At 32.9% G+C, this 21706-nt stretch overlaps 2 long non-coding RNA genes across 4 annotated transcripts in view; one reads left to right on the top strand and one right to left on the bottom strand.

The window, feature by feature from the left end:
* LOC134740167 (uncharacterized) overlaps window positions 1–21706 on the bottom strand; it is a 120309-nt gene that overhangs the window by 41412 nt on the left and 57191 nt on the right. The window lies entirely within an intron of this gene.
* The window catches only part of LOC134740168 (uncharacterized), a 239331-nt gene that overhangs the window by 179889 nt on the left and 37736 nt on the right, over window positions 1–21706 (top strand). The window contains exon 2 of the long non-coding RNA XR_010127435.1: window positions 6106–6206. This is a non-coding gene — a long non-coding RNA (uncharacterized LOC134740168). The remainder of the gene's footprint in view (window positions 1–6105; window positions 6207–21706) is intronic.

Genomic DNA, 21706 nt, shown 5'->3' with positions numbered 1-21706 from the left:
CTCTAAAGAACCCTGACTAATACATCCTTCCCCCAAATTGCCTTTGAAAACCACTCACCTATGAGCTTTGAAAGAGATTGATTTGAGTACTAACTCCATCTCCCACATAATATGGCCAGCCTTGTGTCTTTTAAACTCTTTCTTTACTGCAATGCTGTGGACTTTATTTGTGCGGCGGGCAGAAAAAACCTCTTGGTGATTACAAGCGTATGTATGTATACTTTGTTGTATTTTGTCCACTTCTTATTAAATTTTATTCTGTAACATTATATATATTTGACATTCCCATTGTGCACAGGTCCCTGTTAGAGATTGTAGGATATTCTCAGAATCATTCTGCAGATGAGCTAATAATTGAACTGATTAAGGAACTAATGATTATTAATATTATTAAGTAGAAGAAATAAAATAATATGACATAGAAGGTTGGTTGTTGATAAAATAATCAAACAAACAAGCAAATAACAATAATAATAACAATAGTAATGGTAATCTTTTATAATCATTTATTAACTTAGGGTTACAAAGGCTTAAGGACTAATTATATAGAGCAGTGAAAAGAATTTCAACTTCTGAAACTAATCCAGAAAATCTATAAACATTTTATTCTCTCCGTCTAAACCGTGTCTAATATATTGAGATGTAATATGAAAAATGTGTTATTAATAATTGTTTCATCTGCAGTATGAAGATTATTCAGCCAGGGCTGCGAACAGCAGACACATGCTGAAAACTGCCTTTGGAGAATAGAATTTGTCATTGAACATGGATGTCAGGAAAGAATCTGGACAAAAGCAATTGGATTGGAAAAGGAAGCATAATCACCAAAATAAATAAAGTATGTTTTACTGGAAAGCCCAATCTACTTGAGATTCAGCTACAAATATCTCATTTATAGCTCATATGAAAAAGAAATTATGTAGTAGAAGAAATGGATACTGAAATGTTTATGGCAAAATTTTCAGTGTATCTTTATCAAGACATTCATTTTGACTGAGAGCTAATTTTATGTATAAAATCATTTATAATATCAGCTTAAAGTAACTGGAAGTGTAGCACTCTTTCTAAAACTGTTTATCTGGATATTATAGGTTTTTTCAACAATACAATTTTAATCTGGTACAAAGACTCCTCAAAAAATTATCCCTCTGATATTTATGTAAGTCAATTAGTCCTTTGATAATGTTATTTATATTTACACACACACACATGCACACACACACATACACATGCATACGTATTTATTTGCCAAGAGTTTATGTTCAACATTTAATGAAGGTTTGAATATTGAGACAGAGCACAAAACCTTTATAATTTCAGTTTATCAAGAAAAGGAATTAAAAACTCAAAATTACAATTTGGAACTGGACCAAAAGCTGGACCTAAAATTGGAAATAATTGTCTCAACCAAACATTCTGAAAAATTAAAATATACTTCTAAATCTCTAGAGTATGCATGTTTCCTTCTTAAGCATCCTGACTATGCTATGAGGAGATTATCCTTTCACTTTTTTGTTTCAATTCTGGTGTGTGTGTGTGTGTGTGTGTGCATGTGCGTGTGTCTATGTTTCCATGTCTATATATTTCATATAAATGACTGTTGAAAGTTTTTCTCGGTATGACTAAATTTTAGAAGGGTTTCTTTTTTCTGCCTCTAGGTCCCTAACCTTGCTTTCTTTAGAGCATACTTTAGAATATTTGTAATTGCAAATTACTTCTCTGCCCTTTTGAGATGTAAATCTTTTTAAAAGCCTCCTGCCAGTTTTACACCTCAAGGACCTGGGAGCCATCTCTTTGAAATGCAATCATCAATGAAGTTAGTGTCCCTCTCTTCTAGTCTCTGCGGGAGCATGGGAGTCTAACTTTGGAGGGTGCATTGCTCTAAGTTGTAAAACTACTTCCCATCATTTGGCTGATGCCAATTAGCTAACACAGATAGTCTATGATCTCCCTGACCCCAACTTTCAAAAACTCTTCTGCTCTTTGTTTCGCCAGAGTTGACTTGAGAGCTCAGACTGAGTTCCATCTGGCCTCTGCTGCTATTGAGTTACCTTCCTTGCCTGTTTAACTTTGTCAAGTGCAATGTTTACTTTGACATAGGTGTGTGAAAATAATATAGAAGTCAGTGACTTTACCTTGCTCTTCTTAATTTTTTAGGAAATTAGCATCATCAATTTCAAGTCCTGGTGAATTTCTAATAACCATGAATCCTTTGATAATTTGAGAGCTCAGAGACCTTTTCTAAATCCCAGTCTATCCTAATGAAAGGCTTAATAGACATATAACTCTGCCATACAGATTATGGGTGTTAATCCTAAGCCAACAACTCCTGAAAAGTTTGTGTGTAATAATATTCTATGAGTAAAAGCAATACATCTGGCCCCTCGTATCCACAGGTTTCACATCTGTGGATTCAACCAACTGTGGATAATAAATATATAAAAAAATACAAAGTAACCATACAAAAATAAAAATAATACAAGTGTTAAAATACAGTGTGACAACTACTTACATAGCATTTACATCACATTGGATATCATCAATAATCTAGAGGTGATTTAAAGTATATGGGAGCATGTGCATAGGTTATATATGCAAATACTACACCATTACATATCAAGAACTCAAGCATCCACAGATTTTGGTATCCATAGAGGGCTTAGAGCCAATCTCCTGCAAGTGCCAAATAAAAATTTGTTTAAAAAATAATTTCCTGGATTAGTATTTATACAAGTGTTAAATAGAGAAATGTGTAGCACTCACTAGTCATGTATAGCATGCAGTATAGCAAAGCAGGTCATATTGGAAGAGCTAAACTCTTACTGCCTGGGTTCCCATCCCACCACTGTACCCTTTACAAGTTGGATTAATCTGGGCAATACATAGGAAAACTCTCTTAATGCCTATACATTTGTAAATTTTAAAAAACTAGAATAAATAGCTCTATTGTGGAGATTAGTTGTGCAAATCCATTAAAAAATCTTCTCACACTGTCTGACACATACTAATGCTTCAGTAAATTATAATACTATTATATGAATTCTGGAAATGGCATTGTGGGAAAATAAGAAATACACAATAATCTTAGTATGAAACAATTGTTTGATCTTGAGTATTTCAACTTCTCTGGGCTTCTATTTGTTATGATTCCTTCTACTCATTGGTTCAATAATCGATTGAATATGAAAATATTTAGAGGAGTTAATTGAGGGAGATGAAAGTAATGGTGGAGCCCTAGAAAACAGATGACAAAAACTGATTCTCCCTTTCTGGATAGACATATAATTCCACAAATATAATTCCTATATAATTTCAAAAGGAAATAGTTTGAGGATAGGATATGTATTCAACAGAAAATTTACTCTAAGCAAGTATATATTCATGACAGTAATAATTGTCATATTATCATGTAGTATATAGTAGGTTGTCAAGAAACACACGTTAAACTTAATAATTCTGCTTAGATAATATACTCAATTGTAGGGGATTTTGAAATAATAAAAGAGCAAGAATCAGGAAAAGTGCTCCAGGGAAAGATAAAGAACGTTGTTATTTAATCTATTTGATTTCATTCTAAACACTACAGTTCTCACAACAGTAATTATGAACTTTCTCCATTGGAGAATACCACCTCCGTAAAATGTGAATCTCATTTCATCTTTGATAAACAGTTTGGTAGGGTTCTCTTATGAATGTGACTTAGCATACACCTATTGGAGCATTGTAAATATAGAAAATGCTCTGTCAATGGTTCTTTCAGGAACCAGTACATGGAGATTGCTATCACTAGTTTTGTTCACATTATAACAGGGTTTCTACTTAGCATAATCAAATGAACCAAAATGGAAAATCCAGGATAAACAAACAAATGAAAAATATTGAGATTAAAAGGAAAAAAAATTAAACCATAATTATCTTTAGATAATATAGGGTCTACATAATTTTTTTATTAGTGAGTATAATAATGCTATTTAGAAATAAGACCAATATACAAAATTTAATTAGAATGCTTTAGACTAAAAAGAAATTGTGAAAGATGGGAAAAAAATTCCCATCTTATGTATATATATATACATATACATATACACATATATGTATATATACGCAAAATAAGTAGTAGTCATTTTACCAAAACTATCTTAATCCCCCTGGATAAAAAGTATTTAAGTATTCCCTAATTCAAAAATATTTTCATGATCTAAAAATCCTCATATCCCAATTGGCAGTCAGTCCTCATTCCTTCAACAATACCCTTTCTACCCTCTTTTTGGTCCATGGCAGTTACTCATCTACTCTCAGGGTCTATGGATTTGCCTATTATGAACATTTTGTATGAATAAAATCATACTATGTATGGGCTTTTACTGTCTGGGTTATTTCACTTATCACTGTATTTTCAAGGTTCATTAATGCAGTAGCATTTATTAGTACTTAATTTTTATGACCAAAAATATTCTGTTGTTGTGATATGCCATATTATGTTTATCCATTCATTAGTTGATGGACATATGAGTTGTTTCATTCTTTTGGCTAATATGAATGAAGTTGCTAAGAACATTCATGTACATGTTTTGTGTTTACATCATTTCCAGGTATAGTGGTGATAAACTCAGTAGAGGAATTGCTCAGTCATGGAATAACACTATACTGAACTTTCTGGTGAACTGCTTTACTGTGTTCCAAAGTAACTGCACAATTTTATATTCCTATTGGTAATATATGAGTGTTTTATTTTCTCCTCACTCTCACCAAAATGCATGTTAAATAATATCTCACTGTGGTTTTGATATGCATTTCCCTAATGACTCATGATAGCACCTTTTTATGTGCTTATTAACTATTGTGTAACTTCTTTGGAGGAATGTCTACTCAAATCCTTTTTCTGTTTTATAATTGAGTAGTTTTTCTTTTGGCTGTAGAATTGTGAGTGTTTTTATATATTCTGGATATTGGCCTTATATTTTGTAACCTTACTGAACTTGTTTATCAGCTGTAATAGTTCCTTTTTATTATTATTTAGGATTTTATATAAACAGTATTTGCAAATACAGATTATTTTACTTCTGTCTTTCCAATCTGGTTACCTTCTATTTATTTTTCTAATGTAATTGTCTTAGCTAGAACCTCCAAAACAATATTGAATAGAAATGACAATAATGAGCATCTTTTTCTTGTTCCAAGTGTTAAGAGGAGAGCTTTCTCTCTTTCACCATTAATTGTGATGTTAGCAGTGAATTTTTCATAAATATCTTTTATCTTGTTGATTAAATTGCCTTATATTCCTAGTTTGTAAAATGTTTTGATCACAAAAGTCTATCAGATATGTCAAATGCTTGTTATGCATCTATTGAGAGGATAATGTGATTTTTGTTATTTTATCGATATGCTATATTACATTAATTTACTTTTAAATGGTGAAAAAGAAAACCTCTTTCACTTCTGGGATAAATCTTGCTTGGTTAGGATGTATAATTCTACTTATATATTTCTGGATTCTGTTTGCAATTTTTGTCAATAATTTTTATGTCTGTATTCATAAGGAATATTGGCCTGTAGTTCTCTTTTCTTGTGATGTCTTTATCTAGTCTTGGTATCAGATAAATCTGTCCTGGAAGTTGGGAAGTGTTTCTGCCTCTTCAATTTTTTAGAAGAATTTGTGACACGTTGCTATCATTTTTCTTTGAACATTTAGTAAAATTTATCAGTGATGGTATCCAATCAGGAACATTCCTTTCTGAGATATTTTGATATGAATATTTTAATCTCTCTACTTGTTGTGGGTCTATTCAGATTTTCTGCTTTTTCTTGTCAGGTTTGTATCATTCTAGGAATTTGTGTATTTCAGCTAGTGCTATGGTTTGGGTATGGATTATCTGTCCCCTCCAAAGCTCATGATGAAATTTGAACTCCCATGTGGTAGTGTTGGGAAGTGGAGCCTAGTGGGAGTTGTTGGGTTATGAGGTGAATCAATCTTAATTGCACATAATTGAGATAATGAATTCTTACTCTCTTGAGACTGGATTAGTTTTCACAGAGGTTATTTGCTGCCCTTGAGAGTGGGTTGTTATGAAGCCAGGGAAACTTCATGTTTTCATCTCTTCATAGGTGTTCACTTCCCATTTGACCTTCTCCATAATGTTGTCACAGAATGAAAGCCATTGCCAGAAGCCAAGGCTATGCACTTGACCCTTTCAGCCTGCAGAACTGTGAGTTTAATAAACTTGCTTTCATTATAAATTACCCAGTCTCAGGTATTCTTTTATTATAACACAAAATGGACTAAGACACAGAGGTTATCTAATTTGTTGGTATACATTTTTATAATACTCCCTTATGACACTTTTTATTTATGTAACATAGTGCTAATGTCTCATCCTCCCTGATTTTAATTATTTCCATTTTCTTTCTTTTTTTTTTTGGTTTTTCTACATAAAGATTTATCAATTTTGTTGATTCAAAGAAATAACTTTTGGTTTCATTGCTTTTCCTATTGTTTTGCTAGTTATATTTTATTTGTTTATTTCATCTCTTTATTACTTCTATCCTCCTGCATGCTTTGAGTGTGAATTACTCTACTTTTTTAGTTTCTTAAGGAGGAAGTTTAGTTTGCTGATTTAATATCTGTCTTCTTATTTATATAGGCATTATAGCTATGTGTTTTATCTCAGCACTGCTTTAGCTACAGCCCATGTTTTTCTATGTTGCTTTTTTAACTTCACTCATGTCAAAGTGTTGTATAATATTCGTTGTGATTTTTTCTATGACTTATATTTGCACATTAACTCATAACTTATGATTAAAACAAACTTAATGAAAAGTAAACAAAAGCTTTGTTCTTAGATAGCAAGTATTATACTTCCCCTTTATTTGGTATATTATTATCCTGCAAATAATATATTTTTACATAGTATGTTTATTAATACTGATTTATAATAATTCCTTCGTGTAGTTTAATTTTTAATCAGATAAAGAAAAAAGTTATAAACAAAATTCCTTTTTATTATATTTATAAAAGATATTAACTTTGTATTTCTTATTATTGGAGCCCTTTATTTCTTGATGTGGATTTGAGTTATTCTCTTGTGTTCTTTCATTTTAAACTGAAGGATTTCAATTAGTATTTCTTATACAGCATGTCTGATAGCACCAAATTATCTGTTTTCGTTTATCTAAGTATATCTTAATTTATTCTTTTAGTCTTCATTTTTAAGGTTAGTTTTACTGAACATAGAATTCTTGGTTGTCAGTCTTTTCCTTCTGTACTTGGAATATGTTATCTCTTTGCCTTCTGGCCCCATGATTTTTTCTAAGAAATCAGCTCTTAATGTTACTGATATTCCCTTGTAGACAAAGACTCCTGTCTCTCTTGTTGCCTTCAAGGTTCTCTCACACCTTTTAGCTTTTAATATTTTAATTGTGGCATGCCTAGGTGTAGATCCTATAATGGTTTTTATCAAAAATAAAAATATTTGCCACTGTTTATTCAAATGGTCTGTCACATTCTCTCTCTCTTCTGGAACACTCGTTATGTGTTTGTTGGTATGCAGATGGTGTTTCACAGTACTTTGTGGTTCTATCTACATTTCTTCACTTCTTTTTCTTCCTCAGTTGATCAATCATTAACTTTGATAATTCTTTCTTCTTTCAGCTGAGAATTGCTATTCAGCTCTTTAGGGGAATATTTTATTTCAGTATTTTTAATTTTCTAATCCAGAACATATGTTTAATTATTTTAAATAATAATTCCTGAAGAGGGGGTAAAACAAGATGGCCAAATAAATGCCTTCACTAATTGTCCTTTCTACAGGACAGCAAACTGAAAAACTACCCACACAAAAATGCACCTTCATGAGAACCAAAAATCAGGTCAGCAATCACAGTACCCGGTTTTAACTTTATATTTTTGAAAGAGGTATTTAAGGGTGTAGGAAAGAGTCTAAAATGGCCACCACCACCCCTATTCCATTTTCTGGCAGTGGCTGTTTGGAACTGAGAGAAAATTTGTGTGCTCGGGGAGGAGCACAGTGGTTGTGGGATTCTGCATTGGAACTCATTATTGCCCTGTCACAGTGGAAAGCAACACTAAATAGAACCCAGTCAGTACCCAAGAAGGGAGCATGTAGACCAGCCCAAGCAAAAGGGAATCATGATCCCAGCAGTCAGAACCTGAGTTCTGGCAAGCACTACCATTAGCTAAAGTACAATGAGGTCTTAAATAAACTTGAAATGCAGGCTAGGCCAAAATTGCTGCAATTTCTGGGCAACTCCTGGTGCTGGGCAACTCAGAGCCCACAGACAAGGGGGCAAAAGACCCACTGAGACATCAGCCAGGGTGGCCAAGGGAGTGTTTATGCCACCCCTCCCCTAAATGCAGGCAGCACAGCTCATACTTCTATGGGAGATTCCTTCCCGTCACTTGAGGAGAGGAGAGGGAAGAGTAAAGAGGACTTTGTCTTGTAACTTGAATACCAGCTCAGACACAGTAGGACAAGACACCAGGCAGAGTCCTAAGGCCTTCATTCCAGGCCCTAGCTTACAGATGACATTTCTACACATACCTGTTCTTATTTCTAGAAATAAGACTACTGGCCAAAAGAGAACCCATGCCTTAAAGGCAAGGACCCAGTCCTGGCAGGATTTATCACCTGCTGATTAGAGAGCCCTTGGACCCTGAATAATCATCAGCGGTACTAGGTAGTACTCATCTTGGGCCTTGGGTTAGACTCAGAGATGTGCTGACTTCAGGTATGACCCAGTATATTTCCAGCAGTGGTGCCTACAGGAGACTCCTTCTGTTTGAAAGAAAGGAGAGGTAAGAGTAAATGGACTTTGTCTTATAGTTTAGGTACCAGCTGCTTGGCCACAGTTGGGTAGAAAAAAAGCAGGTTTTTGGGGTCCCCAGTTCCAGGCTGTGAATCTTGAATGGCATTTCTGGACCTGCCCTTGGTGAGAGCAGAGCCCACTGCCCTGAATTGAAGGGTCTCAGGCCTGACAGTATTCGCCATAACCTGACTGAAGAGCCCTTGGACCTTGAATAAACATTGATGATAGCCAGGCAGTACTCACCACAGGCTAGGGCAGTTGTGGCCATGGGGAGAAATTTCTCTGCTAGTGGAAAGGAGAGGCAAGAGTGGGAAGGATTTTGTCTTGTGGCTTGGGTACCATCTCAGCTGCAGTAGACTTAAAAAAATGCTTTGACATACTGAAGAACTCATCAAGGTCTCTTGCCACCAGAACTTATCAAATAGAAGAAAGAATTAGTAAGCTTGAAGAAGGCTATTTGAAAATACACAGTCAGAGATCCAGAAAATCTTCAAGATCTAGAATATAGCCTTAAAATGGCAAATCTGAGAGTCATTTGCCTTAGAAAGGAAGCAGAGAGAGAGTGGTAAAAAGTTTATTCAAAGGGATAATAACAGACAGCTTTCTGTACTTATGGCAAAATATCACTATTTAAGTACAAGAAGGTTAAAGAACACCAAGCAGATTTAAACCAAATAAGACTACTGAAAGACATTTAACAATCAACTCCCACAGATCAAGTATAAAAAAGTATCCTAAAAGCAGCAAGAGAAAAGAATCAAATAATATGCAATGAATCTCCATTATAACTGGTAGCACACTTTTCAGTAAAAATCTCACAGTTCAGGAAAGAGTGGCATGACATATTTAAAATGCTGAAGGAAAAAAAAAATTACCTTAGAACACTATATCCAGGGAGAATATCCTTCAAACATGAAGGAGAAATAAAACTTTCCCAGACAAACAAAAGCAGAGAAATTTATCAAACCCAGACATGTCTACAAGAAATGCTAAAGAAAGTTCTTCAATACAAAAGAAAAGAATGTTATTGAGCAACAAGAAAATAAGAAGTCATCTGAAGGTACAAAACTCATGTGTAATAATAAGTACGCAGAAAAAAAGATTATAACAGTAATTGTGATATGTAACTACTCATATCTTGAGTACAAATACTAAAACGTGAATAGATTGAAAGTAATTACTACAACAATTTTTCATGATATAGTACAGTAAGATAAAATAACATCAAAGAAAGTTAAAAAGCAGAGGGACAAAGTTTGTGTAGAGTTGTTATTAGTTTTCTCATTGCTTGTTAGTTTGTGCTGCAGTGTCAAGTCATCATTAGATTAAAATTATGGTTTATGAGATATTATTTGTAAGCTTCATGGTAACCTCAATCAACATACAATAGATACACAAAAATAGTAATCAAGAAGTTATAATATATTACAAGTTAAAGTAATCTTCTCTAAAAGGAAGACAAGAAGAAAGAAAACAAGGAAGAGAAGACCATAAAACAACCAGGAAACAAATAACAAAATAGCAGGACTAAGTCCTTACGTATGAATAATAACACTGAATGGAAATGGACTAAACTCTCCAATCAAAAGACATATAGTGGCTGAATGGATAAAAAACCCAGATCCAATGATCTCTTGCCTACAAGAAACATACTTCACTTATAAAGGCACACATAGACTGAAAAAAAATGAAAAGAGGTATTTTATGCAAATGGAAACCAAAAGGAGAAGGAGTCACTATACATATATAAGACAAAATAAGTTTCCAGAAAAATAAAACTATAAAAATAGATTTAAAAAGTGTTTTATATAATGACAAAGGGATCAATTCAGCATGAGGGTATAACAATTGTACATATATGTGACCCTACACTGGAGCACCAAGATATATAAATCAAATATTATGAGAGCTACAGAGAGAGATAGCCCCTAATAAAATAATAGTGGAGATTTCAACATTCCACTTACAGAATTGAATAGATCATCCAGACAGAAAATCAACAAAGGAACATCAAACTTAATGTGTACTGGAGACCAAATGGACCTAAAAGATATTTACAGAACATTTCATCCAATACCTGCAGAATACACATTCTTCTCCTCAGTACATGAATCTTTCTCAAAGATAGACTATACCTTAACTCAAAAATGATTCTCAGAAAATTCAAAGAAATTCAAATAATATCAGACGTCTTCTCTAACCACAATAGAATAAAACTAGAAATCAATATCAACAGGAATTTTGGAGACTATAGAAACATATTGAATTATAACAATATCTACATGAGCAACCTCTGAGTCAATGCAGAAATTTAGAAGCAAATTGAAAAAATTCCTGACACAAATTATAATGGAAACACAATATAGTAAAACCTATAAGATATAGTGAAAGCAGTACTAAGAGGAAAGTTTATAGGTGTAAGCATCTATATCACATAAGTAGAAAAACATGAAATAAACAACCTAATCATTCATCCTAAACAGCTAGAAAAGCAAGAGAAAATGAAACCCAAAATGAGGAGGAGAAAAGAAATAATAGAGACAAGAACAGAAATAAATGAAATTGAAACAAAAAAACAGACAATCAATCAAATGAAAAGTTGGTTTTTGAAAAGATAAATAAAATTGACAAACTAGCCAGACTAAGAAAAAAAAAGAGAGAAGGTCCATATACATAAAATCAGGGATGAAAAAAAGAGAGGTAACAACTGATCCCTCAGTAATTCAAAGGAATATTAGAGGCTACTATGAGCAACTATATGCCAGTAAATTGGAAAACATAGAAGAAATGCTTAAACTCCTAAACAAATACAACCTATCAAGATTGAACCATGAAGAAATGCAAAACCTGAACTCTCCAACAACAAGTAATGATATAAAAGCCCTAGTAAAAAAGTCCCTCACAAACAAAAGCCCAGGACTTGAAGGCTTCACTGCTGAATTTTACCAAACATTTAAAGAAGAACTAATACCGATCCTACTCAAACTATTTTGAAAAATAAAGGAGAAGAGAATACTTCCAGACTCATTCTATGAGGCCATTACTACCCTGATAACAAATTCAGACAAAGAATCATCAAATAAATAAATAAATAAATAAATAAATAGGAAACTACAGGCCAATATCCAAGATGAATATTGATGTAAAACTCCTCAACAAAACACTAGCTAACTGAATTCAAAAACACACTCAAAAATCCTTCATTAGGACCAAGTGGGATTTATTCCTGGGATGCAAGCCTAGTTCAACTTATGCAAATCAATCAATGGATATGTATATCAACAGAATGAAGGACAAAAACCATACGATCATTTCTATTGATGCTGAAAATCATTTGATATAATTCAACATGGCTTCATGATAAAAATCCTAAAAAGAAAACTGGCTATAGAAGGGGCATACTTCAATACAATAAAAGCCATATATGACAGACCCACAGGTAGTATTATATCGAATGGGGGGAAAAAATGAAAGCCTTTTCTCTAAGATCTGGAAGATGATAAGCATGAGCACTTTCACCAGTGTTATTCAGCATAGTACTGGAAATCCTAGCTACAGCAATCAGACAAGAGAAGAAATAAAGTGCCTCCCAATTAGAAAAAAAAGTCAATTTATGCTTTTTTGCAGATTATGTGATCTTATATTTGGAAAAACCTAAAAATTCCACAAAAAATCTATTAGAACTCATAAACAAATTCAGTAAAGTTTCAGTATACAAAATCAACATACAAAAATCATCACCATTTATGTGTCCCTACAGCAAACAATCTGAAAAGGAAATAAAGAAAGTAATTGCATTAAAAATAGCTACAAGTGAAATTAAATAACTAGGAATCAACCAAAAAAACATGAAAGATGTCCACAATGAAGAGTATAAAACATTGATGCAGCCAGGCGTGGTGGCTCATGCCTGTAATATCAGCACTTTGGGAGGCTGAGATGAGCAGGTCACTTGAGGCCAGGAGTTCAAGATCAGACTGATCAACATGGTGAAACCCCGTCTTTATTTAAAAAAAAAAAAAAAAAAAAAAAAAAAAAAAAAAAAAAAGAGCTGCTTGCAGTGGCACATGCCTATAATTCCAGCTACTTAAGAATCTGAGACATGAGAATCATTTACATCCTGGAGACAGAGGTGGCAGTGAGCTGAGACTGTGCCACTGCACTCCAGCCCAGGTAACAAAGAGACATGAGGAAAACAAAAAAAAAAAAAAGAAAGAAAAAGAAAAAAAAATTGATACAAGAAATTGAAGAGGACACACAAAAATGGCAGGATATTCCATCTTCGTGAATTGAAAGAATCAGTATTGTTAAAATGTCCATACTATGCAAAAAAATATACAGGTTCAATGCAATTCCTATCAAAACACCAATGACATTCTTCACATAAATAGAAAAAACAATCCTAAAACTTATATGGAACCACAAAAGTTCCCAAACAGCAAAAGCCACCTTAAGCAAAAAGAACCAAAATGGAGAAGTCACATTACCTGACTTCAAATTATACTACAGAACTATAGTAACCAAACCAGCACTGTACTGGCATTAAAAGGACACATGGACCAGTGGAACAGAATAGAGAACTCAGAAACAAATCTAGATGCCTACAGTGAACTTATATTTGACACTGGTGCCAAGATCCTACATTGTGGAAAGGACAGTCTCTTTAATAAATCGTGCTGAGAAAACTGGTTATCCATAAGCAGAATAAAACTAGACTCCTGTCTCTTGCCAAATACAAAAGTTAAATCAAAATGAATTCAATATTTAAATCTAAGACCTCAAACTATAAAACTTCTACAATAAAACATTGGAGAAACTCTCCAGGCCATTGAATTGGGCAAAGTTTCTTGAGTAATACCCCACAGTCACAGGTAATCAAAGCAAAAATAGACAAATGGGTTCATATCAAGTGAAAGAGCTTCTGCACGGGAAAGGAAACAATCAACAAAGTGAAAATACATCCCACAAAATGGGAGAAAATATTTCCCAACTATACATCTGACAAGGGATTAATAAACAGAATGTATAAGGAACTGAAAAAAAATCCATAGAAAAAATATAATAATCTAATAATCTAAAATGGGCAAAAGATTTGAATAGACATGTCTCAGATAAGACCTATAAATGGAAAATAAGCACATGAAAAGGTGCTCAATATCATCGATCATCAGAGACTGCAACTGAAAATTGCAATGAAATATCACTTCACCCCAGTTAAAATGGCTTATATCCAAAAGTCAGGCAATAACAAATGCTGGTGAGGATGTAAAGGAAAGAAAACTCCCGTACACTGTTGCGGTGGTGGGGGGTGTAAATTGCAACCACTAAGGAGAGCCATTTTGAGGTTCCTCAAAAAGTTGAAAATAGAATTTCCATATGATCCAGCAATCTCACTGCTAGATATATACCCAAAAGAAAGAAAAACAGTATGTTAAGGGATATCTGCATTCTCATGTTTATTGCAACACTATTCACAATAGTCCAGATTTGAAGGTAACCTAAGACTTCATTCACAGATGAGTGGATAAAGAAAATGTAGTACATCTACACAATAAAGTACTATTCAGCCATAAAAAGGTACTTTTTTTTTATGGCTGTCATTTGCAAAAACTTGGATGGAACTGGGGTCATTATATTAAGTGAAATAATCCAGGCACAGAAAGACAAACATTGTTAGTTCTCACTCATTTGTGGGAGCCAAATTTAAAACAATAGAAATCATAGAAGTAGAAAGTAGAATGATGGTTACCATGAGCTGGGAAGGGCAGTAACGGGAGGGGTAAGTGGGGATGATCAATGTATACAAAAATATTAAATAGAAAAAATAAGACCTTGCATATCATAGCACAACAGGGTGACTACAGTCAATGATAATTTATTGTACATTTAAAAACAAATTAAAAAAAGGATAATTGGATTGTTTGTAACAAAAGGTAAGGATAAATGCTAGAGGTGTTATATGCCCCATTTACCCTGATGTGATTGTTATACATTGTATGCCTGTATCAAAGCATCTCATGTATATTCTAAATGTATACACCTACTATGTACCCCCACAAATTGAAAATTAAAAAATATTCTGTCTTTCCCAATGGTCTGTATTTAGTGAGACATTGTTTACATACCTCATTGTTTAGATGTGCTTTCCTTTATTTCTTTGAAGCTACTTAAAAGAGTTGGTTTTAAATCTTTATCTAGTAAGTTCAGTGTATAGACATCTCGGGAATAGTTTGTATTCACTGATTTTTTCCTAAATATGGGTCATATTTTGTTTTCTTTGTTTCATCAACTTTTTTTCTTCAAAAATTGGCCATGTTGAATAATACAGTGTTGCCACTCCAGAAATAAGATTTCTCACTGCCTCCTACTTAAGTATTGTTTCTGTTGGCTGTTGCTGCCCCTGCTCAATTTTGCTTAGTGACTGTCTTAAACAATTTGTGTAAAGCTTATATGGTTTACCATGCATGGCTTTGAAGTCTGTGCTTGTTTGGACCAGTGGTCATGTAGTGATCATACAGCTATTTTCTCAAATGAAAGGAATCAATATGCCTCCCAGCCTTTTCCTAGAGGTTCTGTGTGCATGTTGGATCACACCATGAAGTTCTGCAAGACATCTTTAAACTCTGTCTCAGCTTTTATTTCTTGCCTGTGGAGAGGTTCAAGGTCACTGAGGTAAGAGCTTAGGGCCTACTCTGGTTATTTCTGGGCACTCACAGAAATTCTAGTCTTCTAGTATCCCAGAAATATGTTGAAGGTTTTCAAAGCCTCAGATGAACAAGGAACGTGTAATTCTCCAGCTTTTCCTTTTAATTTTCTGGTTAGCTTGTTTGCCTGAACTGTTACTGCCACCTCAGGCAGTTGTTATGTTAAACAATTGCTGCTGATTGTTTTCAACAAATTCTCCTAGAGAAAATTCTGCTGACAATAATGAGCTCTGAGTCAGTTTGAATAAAGACATGCATGCCCTGTGAATGGGGAGTTTCCAGGTATCTGTCACACAGTGATATAATAACATATTTTTGGGAAAGAGTTCCAAAGATGTTTTCCTCCTCCTCTGGATGTTAGCCTACTAGTTTTCACCATGACTGTAGAAGGGCTTTCAAGGCTTCCATAAAGTTGGAAAAGGAAATGCAAACAAGAAGAGTAAAAATACCACAAAGCTCACTATTCTCACTGAGATTTAGATGCTTTTCTTGAATAAATGCTCCTTGGGTTTTTGCAAGCTATGGCTCATTTCTAGAGCTCTAAAAAAGTTGATTTTGACCATTTTTCAACAGCGTTATCATTTCTTTTATGGAAAAAAGGATTTTTGGAAGTCCTTACTCTGCCATTTACATCACTAAAAAAATACTTCTTTTCTCTATTGTTAACTATAGTTGCCCTATTGTGCTACTGAACACTAGTATCTTATTCCTTATATCTAACTGTATTTTTGTATTTATTAACCTTTACTCCCCCTTCCCTATCACATTTCCCTTCATCTGGTAACCATGATTCTACTCTCTATCTTCATGAATGTAATTTTTTTAGCTTCTACATATAAGTGAGAATATGCAATATTTTTATTTATGTGTCAGGCTTATTTCACCAAATGTAATGTCCTTCAGTTCCACCCACATTGTTGCAAATGACAGGATTTCATTCTTTTTTATGACTGAGTAATATTTTATTGTGTAGAAAACTACTTTTTAAAACAATTTAGTACTACCTTTAAATTAACTCAGGAATCTATAGTATGAAAACATGTAATCCCACTTTCAGTTAAATATTCCTGAGAATATCTAGCATATGTCTACCACAAGGCATCTACGATAGTGTTTCTGATAGCATTGTTCAATGCATAAAAAGTATTTTAATGATATAAGTATATATCAATAATGGAATAGACACATTCATTTTGGTATACTCAAGCATTGCAGTGCTATTCAGAAGTTTTTAAAAAGGCAACTTCAGTCATCAAATATATAATTTTCATTGTAAAAAGTCACAGAAAAATATTTACATTATACCTATATTATAAAAGCAAAAAGTAAGTATTTTAAAATAATGATAAATAAATAGTAAAATTAAGACAGAAAGAGCGGGCATAATAGGCATACATTTTGTAGTTGTGATTATCCTTGTAAGAAAGCTGATGAATACAACTGGCAAGTGAAACAAAGTGACTTCAGAATCATTTATTATTTTTAAAGCTCAATAATAAGTTTCTATTTTATTCACCTTCATATATTGTATATGTATTAATGATTTATAATATAAATACATGTTCATATGACTGAAAATGAAAGACTGGAATCATATTATTACTTTTGTAAGATGTTGATCCCAAACCATTTATTTATGATTTGACTATGTTTTCCTCAAAAAAAGAAAAAATAAATCCTCAAGTAGTAATCTGTAGTTACCTTCAAGTAGTTTAGTGGAAAGTTTCAATGGAGCTTTACTGCCCTGGTTCCACACACCATTCCCCATTTTCTACACACTTTACACAGCTTCCCTGTTACCCTAAGCAATCAGCGGGAGCCAGAGCAGATGAAAGTTGCACTCATAATTTGCATTTATAATTTTTCTTTTTTATCAGATGTATTGAGGTCAAATAATTATGCAGTAAAATCTACTCTTTTTCAGTGTGCAATATAATGCACTTGACAGACGTATATAGTATTATAAGGTGTATAAGCATCACATCAGTCAAAGATAAAGAATTTTTTTCACTGAAAAAATTCCCTTCTACTATTTTTTGTGGTCAACTCTGTTACTCCAACCCCATCCCTGGCAACCACTAATCTTATTTCTGTCTTCTAATGTTGTATGTTTTTAGCACATCATCTAAATGGTATATTACTCTATAGAGTTGTTTTCTATTAGCCTGACTTTTATCTTTTTATAGCATTACTATAATGCTTTTGAGATTCATCCATGTTGTTGCATGTATCATGATGTTGATTTTGTAGTTCTTAGTGGTGTTCTGTTGTATAAATATACCATCATTCATTTTTCCATCTGCTTGATATTTCCATTTTTTGGCTTTTGTGAACAAAGACACTAACAATTCTTGCATTCCCACAAGCAGTGTATGAGGGTTCTCATTTCCTCACATGCTCATCAGAACTTTGTATTGTTAGTTATTTTGTTGTTTTTATCCATTCTAATGAATATGTTGTAATAGCTTATTGTGGTTTAAAATTACTTTTCCATAATAATGTTAAGTATCTTTTAATAGCTTGTAATCTATACCTTTCTTTGGAGAAATGTGCTTAGTAGGATGAACAGTTCTCAAATAATATTTTTAATTATATATTCATGTATGTAATTAAATTATACATCCGTTATAATTGTGTTTTAAAAGGTCATCGCCAAATTAATTTTTGTAGTTATCCAATAGATTTTAATATATTTGGTGTACCTTCTTCTGATGTAATCTTTCTTATAGGTTATATAACAAAGAAATGACAAATAAAAGACCTTCATGAGACAGTGAAAAATGGTATTTCAGTTACCTAAATGTATACAAGGTTTACACTTAAAATTAAAACAAAAACAAAATAGTTGTTATGAGAATAAAAAAATTATTTCTGGGGGCTTTGAGATAATTGGAGTTACCTGAAACTATAAAACATAGAATAAAATTATTTTTGGTGGCAATATCTATCATTAAATCAACAATTTAGTTTATAGACCTTACCTTTGATTACTAGCATGTGTAAAAATTTATCAGAGAAGGCATGCAGGCTTGGCATATACTTTTGTATAAAATTCCGGAATTCTAGAAGGGAGTTCATGAATTTGTGAACTGTATTATACTTTTCATCAATTTCCTAGTGCTTCTAAAGTAGATCAGTAAAGTAGGTTGCATATTTTGGAATGAGTTAAGGAGATTTTCATTTATATTGGAATTTACATAGACCCTCAAATCCAACAAGACCTCAATGGAGTGGTTAAACTTTATACTAGTTGCAAATTAAGTAATTTGGAGGCTTTATGTAGTCAAGGTATTATGCAGAGAATTTCAATCATACATTTATTGGCCAGATAGCACCCTAGGTATCAGAAATGTTTTATGCAGCATTGAAATGTGGCTTACTTTAAAGGAAAAAATTATGGACTTGATTTTGACTCAGCAATGACTAATTCATTATAATTTTTAATAAACTTTCCTGGAGTATAGTATAATAGTTTATATTTGTAAAATTCATTTTGTAAACACTAACACCTAGGAAACTATTAACAAAAGTAATCATTTGTATTCAGTAGTGTCATTTATGCCAAAAGAATAAACATAACCATTTTTACATGAATTTTCAAAATATTATCAATCAAAGGTTGTTTCAAAACTACGAAAACAATCCATTAAATTCTACAGTATTTTAAAAGGGCTAAAATGAGAATTGGTCTTAACCAAAAAAGTAAAATTATCAGTTGACATTAGTAAGTACTAAATGATTATGAATATTGGCCCAACTTAACATATGCACACAAAAATACACACACACACACACACACACACACACATGCTTAACAATTTGTGTTGCATGGAATTGGAATGCTGCCTTATAAGTAATTATGAAGTTTTCTAATACCTAAAATGTTCAAAGAGAAGAATATAATTGCCCATTACAGAGCATTATGGATAAGATGATTGTATCTAGTTTGGTCTAACTGAAGGTCTCCATCAGCACTAATATTTTATTATTCAAGACCAAGTAGACAGGAATAATTTTTCATTTCTTCTCTTTTTGGTAGGGAAATGATATTATCTTGGATCACACAAAAATATAAAATAAATTAAATACTTCATCCCTTTGGGGTTTTAAATAAATAGGACAGCATCAGTTTGTTTTCTATCTAGGAACCTTAAGTTAATATTGAAATAAGAAACACAAAATAAACCTACCTGTAATAAGTTTTGAAAGTACAAATGAGTATACTAGTCATTTCCCAAGATCCATTCTTAACTATTTTTTTTTTTCTTTAGTAAGTAAACCAAGGATTTAGGAGCACAAGTAGTTGCCCAGCTAAAAATCACATTTTGCTCCTTATCTCACTGGCACCTCTGACCTTGCGATTAATGTGTGTTCTATGAACTGGAATGAAAAGGAAAAATGAATCTTCAGAGTAAAATTCTCAGAAGAAACTGCTTGGCCCTACTGTTCTCTTTCACCTTTCCACACTCTGGAGAGCAGATATGAGCCAGCTTTTACAACGCAGGAGAAAACTGGGGGATGGTAGATAAACAGAAACCTAGATCTAAGGATAATTATTGGAGCACCCACCAGAATGGCAAAAATTTGACAACTGACAATATCAAATGTTGATGAGAATGTGCAGCACTTACAGCTCATATGAATTGTGGATGGAAGAGTAAAATGGTAGAATCATTTTGGAAAACACTTCTGGAATTCCTTATAAAATTAAATATACACCTAAGACCCAGCAATTCCCCACCTAGTCATTTATATAAGTAAAAACATATCTAAAAGGGAATAGAAAGTTATCATTTAATGGGTACACAGTTTCTGTTTGATATGATGAACAAATTCCGGAAAGGTATAATGGTGATGGTTGCACAACATTATGAATGTACTTAATGCCACTCAATTGTACAACTGAAAATGGTAAAACTTGTAAATTTCATGTTATGTATATTTTATGAAAACAAAAAAAAAACTACAGAAAGATTTCTCTAGAAATGTCCATGTTAGTTTCAATAATAGCTCAAAACAAGAAACAACCAAAATGTTCATCAAAAACTGAATGACAAAAGGCATGTTCTCACTTTTACATGGGAGCTAATAAATCTTGTTACATGGAGGTAGAGAATGAAAAGCATACAGAATAAGGACTGAGAACGGTAAGTGGGGATGGGGTGGAGAATAAAGAGATGTGGGTTAAAGGGTACAAACATATAGTTTGACAGAAGGAATAAATTTAATGTTTGATAGCAGAGTCGGCGGGGTACTACAGTTAACCCAAAATGTATTGTATACAAGAGATGAACATCCTAAATACCCTGACTTGATCACTATCCATTATATAAATGTAACAAAATTTCATATTTATCCCCAAAACTTGTACAAATAAAAAATAAATGATTACATAGAAGACAATGCCCCCCAACAAAACAACAACAAAAACTCATTTAGAATAAGAGTTGGAAAATTAAGGCCAATGGTCAAATCTGGCCTGAAGCTTGTGTTTACACAGCTTGAGTGCTATGAATGGTTTTTACATTTTAAAAGGATATATTCATATAATCTGTATACACAACCTCTATATGCACACACATACACACACACACGCATACACACACCCTCATATATCATACACACACACACACACATAAATGATAAATATCAGTATGTGGCCAGCAAAGATTAACATACTTATACAACTTTTTACAGAAAAAAAGTTTAATCCCTGACTTAAAAGATATATAAAAAGTAATAAAAAGGACAAATTATTGAAACATGCAACAATGCAAGTATATCAAATAAACATTGTACTGAGTGAAAGAAGCCAGACACAAAAGTTTATACTGTAGGTTATGTGTGACGCTCTAGAATGGGCAAAAGCAAGTGAACGAATTTAACATCAACAATAATAAAATAAACTGACAAGTGCCTCCTAATGTTATACATTGAAAAGGAAACAACATTATGTGACATTAGTGCCAAAAATATATAAGGAAAATTTAATTATGAGGAACTAGCAGAATTATCAGAAAAATATTGAGGAACATTCTACAGAAAAATTAGCTTGTACTCTTCAGAAATATCAATGCCATTTCATGAAAGACAAAGGATAAATTGTACAAGTCTGAAATAAGATCAAGACAGCTAAATGCAATGGGTAGCTGGGGAAAAATGCTACAAAAGTTATTAAT

This window comes from Pongo pygmaeus, chromosome 8, assembly GCF_028885625.2.
Source record: "Pongo pygmaeus isolate AG05252 chromosome 8, NHGRI_mPonPyg2-v2.0_pri, whole genome shotgun sequence".
Taxonomy (NCBI): domain Eukaryota; kingdom Metazoa; phylum Chordata; class Mammalia; order Primates; family Hominidae; genus Pongo; species Pongo pygmaeus.
The sequence above is the reverse complement of the archived record's forward strand: the minus strand, read 5'-3'. Positions and strand labels throughout refer to the sequence as shown.